At 47.8% G+C, this 8,823-nt stretch overlaps 1 non-coding gene across 1 annotated transcript; it reads right to left on the bottom strand.

Annotated features, from left to right (window-relative positions):
• Positions 1-1,148: 1,148 nt before the first annotated feature.
• TRNAI-UAU (transfer RNA isoleucine (anticodon UAU)) lies at positions 1,149-1,242 on the bottom strand. The gene is made up of 2 exons: positions 1,205-1,242; positions 1,149-1,184 (listed from the first exon to the last, which is right to left on the bottom strand). It is a non-coding gene; the product is annotated as a tRNA-Ile (tRNA).
• Between the last annotated feature and the right edge of the window lie 7,581 nt (positions 1,243-8,823).

Raw genomic sequence — 8,823 nt, 5'->3', positions numbered from 1 at the left:
TCGGGGCAGGGGCACGGGCTTACCTTGGGTGGCTCCCAGTCAGCGGCACAGTGGGGCTAAGACGGGGTCCCTGCCTGTCCTGGCTCTGTGCTTCACCCTGGAAGCAGCCAGCAGATCTGGCTCCTAGGCAGGGGGCCAGAAGGCTCCACGCACTACTCTTGCCCGCAGGAACTGCCCTTTCCCCCTCCCCCCCCAGCTCCCATTGGCCGCAGTTCCCAGCCCAATGGGAGTGCGGAACCAGTGCTCGGGGTGCAGGCAGCATGTGGAGCCCCATGGCCCCCCTGCCTAAGAGCCAGAGCTGCTGGTCACTTCCGGGGCACAGTGCTGTGCCAAGACAGGTAGGGACTAGCCTGCCTTAGACCTGCAGCACCGTCAACTGGACTTTTAACGGCCTGATTGGCAGTGCTGACCGGAGCCGCCAGGGTCCCTTTTCAACTGGGCATTCCGGTCAAAAACCGGACGCCTGGCAATACTAATAGCCCGGACTTTAAAGCCAATTATTGTATTGTCAGGCTACACAATATACATCTAATTCAAAATGAGGAAAAAGACAATTTATCAGTTTGCAGCCTCAGAGAACTAGTTTGCATGAACTCATCTTTATACTATAAATTAAACAATAATCCATATTTTACATATATCATAATATATACATTAAATCATATGAATGTTTTTTAAAAATGGTTTCCCACAAAGAACATATTTGTATCTGTTCACAGGAAAATGTGTGAATTACATCATTCCAAAAACTAGTTTGGATGTATCAATAAAGGCAGAAGAATACATGAAATATTCACAGACACATACAAAAATCACCTGCTCGTATAAATATATATATATATATACACATACATATAATACATAGAAAAGTGTATGTATCTCTATAGATACACACATAACATTGTATATATATAAATATATACAGGGAGAAAGGCAGTTTTATCATGCCGTGTGTTTATACTTGTTTATTATATAATGCAGTATACAGATTAATGCTATTATGCCGTGTTACACACACAGAAAATGGCTGCACAATTTAGCCGTGGCCTGGCTCAGCTGTGATTCCTACCGCAAGCAGTAGTCGAAAGCTGCAAACACTCTTAACACCAAACACGAAAAATGTGCGGTGCGTGTCCCAAAAGAACATGTGCTCCAGGTGAGGCTCGAACTCACAACCTCGGCATTGCTCTGCTCTGTACTGCTGTATAAGTACCGCGCGCTAACCGATTGCGCCACTGGAGCCCTGACACCATGTCTTTCCGAACGCTTTATCAATGGTGCACCCGGGGGCGGAGAGCGGCGTGAGGCGTCAGCCTCCTGCTCCGAGCCGCCGCGCGGACACTGCTGGGGGGAGGAGGCGCGGTGCAGAGGCGGGCCCGGCCCTGTGCTGGGGGGAGCGCAGCAGCGCCTGGTGGCTGAGCCAGGCAATGGGCTCAGTGCAGCACCGTGTCGGTTCCCCCCGGTGCCCGGCTGTGGGGCGCTGCAAGGGGGGACTTTGCAGCGGGGTGCCCGGCTCTGGGACGCTGCAAGGCGGGCTGGTGCACTGGGGGCGCTGTAAGGGGGCTGCTGCACCACGGTGCCCGGCTCTGGGACGCTGCAAGGCGGGCTGGTGCACTGGGGGCGCTGTAAGGGGGCTGTTGCACCACGGTGCCCGGCTGTGGGGCGCTGCAAGGCGGGCTGGTGCACTGGGGGGCGCTGCAAGGGGGCTGCTGCACCACGGTGCTCGGCTGTCCCCTTTAGCCGCGGGCTGTCGGGCACCTGGCAGCTCTGCACCCCGCTGTAGCGCCCCTGGCTAAGCTCCCGTGCCGTGCGGGGCCTAGCGTGGTGCAGAGCAGCGAGCCCGCTGTGACATAGTTCCGGCTCCACTGGGGAACGAGCCGGGACCTAGATCCCGCTAGTGGCCTCGCTCCCCTGGGCAGCTCGCTGTGCTCTGCAGCGGCCCCGTTCCTCTCAGCTATTTCCCCTGCCGCCAGCCTGCAATCCCACTGATGTCTGCTCTTGCACACCAGGCTTTGGGTGAGTTTCTTTTCCTGAGAGGCAATCTTCTGAAATTTCCCACATCTCCCTCCAGCAGCAGCCCCTTAGGGCAGGGAGCGAAATACATCCCAGGCCCAGTCCGAGAGAATCACGTTTTATACTTGGCGGGGTTCTCCCACACCATTCTTCGCCTTAAACAACTTTGCAAACTTGTATCGTGGTGCAGGTAGGCACTGTGAGTTGGGCATTACTTCTGAGGCCCACTCCTGGACCGTGTCCTTTCCATAGCCTTGCCGTTTGCTTGGTTTGTGGTTGCTTGTGGATTTTTGTGGGGGGGGGGGAGAGATATTTAGGGGGGCTGTTGGTTGGTTTTTTAACTTTATTTTCTCTTTACACAGTCTTTTAACACCATAAGGGACTAAGGAACTGCTACTGCTCCCATTAACTAGAATAGAGAAGAATTGGACTCTGAACAAAGAATTTCTTTGCTACATATGCAAATAAAATATTTCATTGCTGGTTTAAGGTTTATTGGCCCAACATTTGGGCAGCATTGAAGTGGCCTATGTATCTGGAAATTATTCTCCTTAAACCTGAATTTAGTTTTTTTTACCAGAACAAATGATGAAACAGACTGAATTAACCACACAGTCCAGAGCAACCTTATTTTAAAAACAAAACAAACCTCAAAACCAAAGATAGTGGTTCTCTCCATAATCACTTCCTGCTTTGCTCTGCCTATTAGAGTCCTGAAAGCATGCATTACACTGAGAATTAGAAGAATCTTTTGTAGTCTGAGGCACTCTTAGAGCAAGTTAACATTTTTAGTGAATTCAGTGCTAATGAGATTCATCTACACCAAGGATTTGAGGAAATTCTTCCATTATTGCTCTGTCACTGGGATGAAGTAGCCTTTGGCATTTTTATCACTGTTTCGTGTCATCTAAACCTCCTCAGAGACTCTAACTTGTCTACACTAGCACATCCACCATTGTTAGAATTGCCAAAGCTACACTGCCACTAGGTGTAAGAATGTATGTGTGTAGACAAAGCCTGGTCTACACTACCCGCCGGAATCGGGTATCGGAATCGGAATCGATTTTGCCGCCGTCCTCACAGCGGGGTAAGTCGGCTGCGATACGTCGAATTCAGCTACGCTATTCGCGTAGCTGAATTTGCGTATCTTAAATCGACCCCCCCCTGTAGTGTAGATGTAGCCGTCAGAGGCTGAGAAAGTAATCCAGTCTTCTTGTTCATTGGATTCTTGGATTCTCTGCAAAAATTGTCATTTATGAAGAAGTCACTGTTACCAGGTGAACCTTCCAACTCCCCAAAGGCAACTTTAATTTATGCTTCTCTTGTTTGTGGGGTGAGGAAAGGCAGAGGATGAGAAGGATACGATTAACTAGTTCATTATGCCCATTTACACCCCTTGCCATTTCATGTTCCTTTTCTGTCCCCCCTAAACCTTTGTGTGACCAGAAATAATTAGATACTTCACCTTTTTGGGAAAAAAGAAAACATTTTCAAATAACTTCCAAGAAAGACGCTCAGAAGTTGCTGGAGTTGTATAAAATAAGAAAATATTTAAAAGCCTAATCCTGCCCACATTCAAGTCAATGACAAACTTCCCATTGTTTTTTGCAGTATTGCTGTAGTCCTGTTGGCCCCAGGATATGAGAGAGACAAGATGGGTGAATATGTGTTATTGGACCCACTTGGTGAAAGAACCAATCTTTTGAGCTACAAAGAGCTCTTCTTGACTACAGTGGGAGCTTGAGTAGGCTCTTAAATTACACCCCCCAGAATACATGCCAATAGTTTAAAGCCCATTGGGCTAAATTCTACCCACTGTTACACCTGTGCTACTCCAGCACCCTTAGTCTTTGAGAAAGCAGGTGATATACGAAAGGAACAACCAACAAAAACAAAATACCCCAAGCAGAGTTTTTACCCCAAAAGGGCCAGAAACACTGTGAAGTCCATTAGGTACTTCACTGCTGCTAATGATTTTATGGGGAAGGCATTCAAATATGTGGCAGTGATGGTTGGCAGAATAAAATTGTAAGATAAATAACTATTTCCTTCTGAGCATCTCCTGTTGGCTCAGACTAAGGACAAGTCTACACTAGGGATGTAAGAGTTTAACTGATAAGCTTGATATTTATCGGTTTCTGTTAACAGTTAAACTCCACCCAGGGTCCCGGCTGCCACCCCGCACCCAGGGTCCCGGCTGCCACCCCGCTTGCTCAGGGTCCCTCCCAGCCCCCATGCCCAGGGCTCTGCTGCCTCCTACCATCCCTGCGCACCTGGCATCCCAGCTGTGACGCCATGCTGGGACTCTGCTGCTGCCCGTATCCTGGTCCCATGGCCGGGGTCCCTCCTGGCTGCCAGCCCCTTGGCTGGGGTCTGTCCCAACTGCCAGGGTCCATCCCGGTTGTCGGCCCCGTGCTCAGGGTCCTGGCTGCCACCTTGCTGCTGCCTGGCATCCCGGCGCACCCGGAGTTCCTCCAGGCTGTCGGCCCTGCACCCGGGGTCCATCCCAGCAGCTGGGACCCCGGCGCCAAGATGCCAGGCAGCAGCAGAGCCCCGGGCATGGGGCCGGCCACCGAGATGTTGGAGCAGGCGGCGGCAGCGGGGATCCCCAGGCGCAGGGGCAGCAGCAGAACCCCACATAAAACATGGGGGTGCTGCAGCACCCCCCATGCCACTAGTTCCCAGGGTAAACGTTTAACCGTGTAGCCGATAGAATTTTAATTGGTTACACTGTTACTGTTTTTACACATTATTTACATCCCTAGGCTACACTTAAAAGGCTGCAGCTGTGCAGTGAAGACGCTACTACACTGACAGGAGAGCTTCTCCCGTTGGCTCACTTAATCCACTTTTGTGAAAGGCGATACCTGTGTCGACCATTAACATAGCGCTGTTTATATCGGGGATTTGATTGGTATAATTGTGTCACTCAGAGGTGTGGACTTTTCACACCCCTGAGCAATGTAATTATACCGATGTCAGTTGGTAGTGTAAACCTGGCCTAAGATATATTGATCACAACTTTGCCAAAAAGCTCTGTATCCTATTCCCACCCACCACCAGCGAGAGGTCAGTTGCAGTAATTGCTTGTTTTCTCTGTTGCAATAGAGTACACCTAAATTCCCTCTAAGCTGCGCAGGTGCGCAGCAGGCTATCAAGGGCCACACAGGTGGGGAGAGGCGCTCCTCCCCGGGCCAGCCCAGCCCTGCCGCCGGAACTGCCACCACCAGGGAGAGGTGCCTCTCACCCAGCCCTGAGCTGCTGCGGCAAGAGAGGGCTGGGGAGAGTCCTCTCTCCCCGCCACAGCCCCAGGGCAGCCTGCGCCCCAAACCCCTCATCCCCAGCCCCACCCCAGAGCCTGCACCCCCAGCCAGAGCCCTCAACCCCCCTGCACTCCAATCTTCTGCCCCAGCCTGAAGCCCCCTCCCACTCTCTGAACCCCTCGGCCCCACCCCTGCCACACATCACCTCCGTATTGGTGCACATAACAAATTTAATTCCGCTCATGGACATAAAAAATGAGAGGGAACACTGGAGTACACAGTTGGAATATATTTTTAGTAATGCTCATGACATTATTGACAGCAAAACAGCTGCATTGTGTGCAAATTAGAAGCACCTTGCCTACATGAAAACGAGTCTCAAAAGCAGTGGCGGATTAATGATTTTGCCGCCCCTGGGCCCTGAAATAATTGCCGCCCCGGGCCCCATATGAACTTGTTTTAGTTTTTTTACAAATTCATTTGAACTAAAATGAATCTAAATATCATTAAAATAATTGAACATTTACAAGTTTTATTATAAATAAAATTACAAGTACAGCCGACCCTCGCTTGAACGCGCGTCTGTATAGCGCAATTTCGCTTGTAGCGCGGGACCGCGCATGGATCCAAAACTGAGAACCGCTTCATTTCTTCCTTCCGGTCATATTATTAACGTTTAGGATTCTCACGAGTATGTTTACTAAATGGCGTCGTGCCGTCATTGGTGGTTTCAATACGCGCGATGATTGGTAGAATTGCGGCGTCACTGATGCCGCGATTACAAAAATGCTGCTATTATAAATTTGCCGGCCTAGGCCTAGGCCTTGTCGGCCTAGGCGATAATATGCCACTGCTCAAAAGGCCTCAGCTCTCTAATGAATCAGAAGTTGCAGAGGAGGCAACTGCTTGGAGAAAGTCATATGAAACTGTCACTCTGAGTCAGTATGTCAAAGTGGTTGGAGATCTGCTTTTTTATTTTATTTTAAATTGACGTCTGCCACTTGCTAAGGTGTAAATACTTCATTGGTTCCCAGGCAAATGGAGCTCTGCCTGCTTGTTGTTCCTTAGTGGTAGCAATAGTGGCTAGTGTGACATGTCAACATTCTTCATTTCTCTCTCCGCCCGCCCCCCCATCAACAGCAGTAACGAGGAAGGCACTTTCTAATAATATAACTGGCAAAGCCAATAGAACTGTCTCAGCTCTAACAGAGCAGTAAGCTCACAATGTTTAATTGTTGATGAAAAAAGTGAACTGTTCTTATGTGTCTCTTCCTATAACAGTAATGGAGCATCACTAACATGCAAATATCTGCTGATGCCAATTAAACTTAGCCTATGTCTGTCATATAAAGATCATGAAACTGACATTTTCATGGCTGCTGAGCAATTGATCTCTGAATAATTCCACATGCCTCAGTATGATGTTAGCAATCTTCTGTAACAAGAAATGGGTGTGCAGAAGGTTGTGTGTTGCTCTTTTTAAATACCCATGTTTCCAAACAAGTAAATAAAGCAACATGTCAGCATCTATTTGAAGGGCCAAAATCCATGAGCTGTGTATATAAAATCCTGAAACAGGCTATGTCAGCAACTTTTTACAGGCCTGAAGTCCAGAGTTTGGTCAAGAGGCCAAGAGGCTTAGCAAACAGTGAACAATATTACCTCAGAGAAGCAGAACAAACAAGAGACAACCTTGCTTTTTACTAAGATAAGCATGGTCAGCAAAATGCCAGATGGGGAGCAGTAATTGGCACTCTTATTTGAAGCTGCAAACAGACCAAAAGATTGAAAGGGGCCCTGTGTCTGTCTGTGTCCACTCCGCTGCAAGAAAAGAGAGCCATGCCCTCCCCACATACCAACCTTCGGTTCATGGAAGAGGTTCAAGCATGTCAGTATAAAATATGACATCCTTCCTTTTCCCTCCCAGATACCAGTGTCTGCCTTTAGAAACATAATGGGCAACTTGAAAGACAATTTCTATTGCCGTTTACTTAATGTCTTTTTGCTTTAACCCCCAGGAATGTACCTGTTGGACAAGCAGAAGGGCTACCTCATTCCTATGGATCCCAAATTGGAATTCAACATATATATTTTATACTAATACACTGTGACGTTGTGCTGGGATAGTTTTATAAAAACTATCCCTGTCAAGGCTGTATCCCTACTTTGAACTTTAGGGTACAAATGTAGGGGCCTGCATGAAAACTTCTAAGCCTATCTACCAGCTTAGCTCTGGTCCGCTGCCACCATCTTAAGAATTCCCTCCCTGGGAAGCCTTGAGAAACCTTTCACCAATTCCCTGGTGAATACAGATCCAAACTCCTTGGATTTTAAACAAGGAGAAATTGACCCTTCCCCCCTCCTTCCTTTCACCAACTCCTGGTGAATACAGATCCAAACCCCCTTTGGATCTTAAAACAAGGAGAAATTGACCCTTCCCCCCTCCTTCCTTTCACCAACTCCTGGTGAATACAGACCCAAACCCCCTTTGGATCTTAAAACAAGGAGAAATCAATCAGGTTTTAAAAAAGAAGGCTTTTAATTAAAGCAAAAGGTAAAAATCATCTCTGCAAAATCAGTATGGAAAATAACTTTACAGGGTAATCAAACTTAAAGAGCTCAGAGGAATCCCCTCTGTCTTAGGTTCAAAGTATAGCAAACAAGATAAGCACTTTAGTAAAAGGTACATTTACAAGTTGAGAAAACAAAGTAAATCTAAGACGCCTTGCCTGGCTTTTACTTACAATTTTGAAATAAGAGAGACTTGTTTAGAAAGATGGGGAGAACCTGGATTGATGTCTGGTCCCTCTCAGTCCCAAGAGCGAACAACCCCTTAAACAAAGGACACACACAAAAACCTTTCCCCCCCCAAGATTTGAAAGTATCTTGTCCCCTTATTGGTCCTTGGGGTCAGGTGTCAGCCAGGTTACCCGAGCTTCTTAACCCTTTACAGGTAAAAGGATTTGGAGTCTCTGGCTAGGAGGGATTCCATAGCACTGTACACAAGGAGAGCTGTCACCCTTCCCTTTATAGTTATGACACGCCCCCCAAATCACAGATAGTGTTGGACGTCCGGTTCCACACTGGCTGTGATTTCTTCCTGGAGCTTTAGGAGAAAACAGAGTTAATAAAACACATGTACCTTTAGACATACTACTAATTATATAAAAACTAACAATATGTTTTATTTCAAGAACAATTGTTAACCAGTTAACTCTGGGAAACTTTCCCGGGAGAGTGCATCAGCCACTTTGTTAGAAGCTCCCGAAATGTGTTGTATTTCAAAATCAAAATCTTGGAGAGCTAAACTTCACCGAAGAAGTTTTTTGTTATTTCCCTTGGCGGTATGAAGCCACTGTAGCGCAGCATGGTCTGTTTGTAGTTGGAACCGCCGTCCCCAAACATATGGGCGTAGCTTTTCCAGCGCGTACACAATGGCGTAGCATTCCTTTTCGCTGATTGACCAGTGGCTTTCCCTCTCAGACAGTTTCTTGCTGAGAAACACGACAGGATGGAATTCTTGATCCGGTCCTTCCTGCATTAAAAC

The sequence above is a fragment of the Emys orbicularis genome, chromosome 3, assembly GCF_028017835.1.
Source record: "Emys orbicularis isolate rEmyOrb1 chromosome 3, rEmyOrb1.hap1, whole genome shotgun sequence".
NCBI classification, from domain to species: Eukaryota; Metazoa; Chordata; order Testudines; family Emydidae; genus Emys; species Emys orbicularis.
This window is presented reverse-complemented; position numbering and strand designations above follow the sequence as displayed.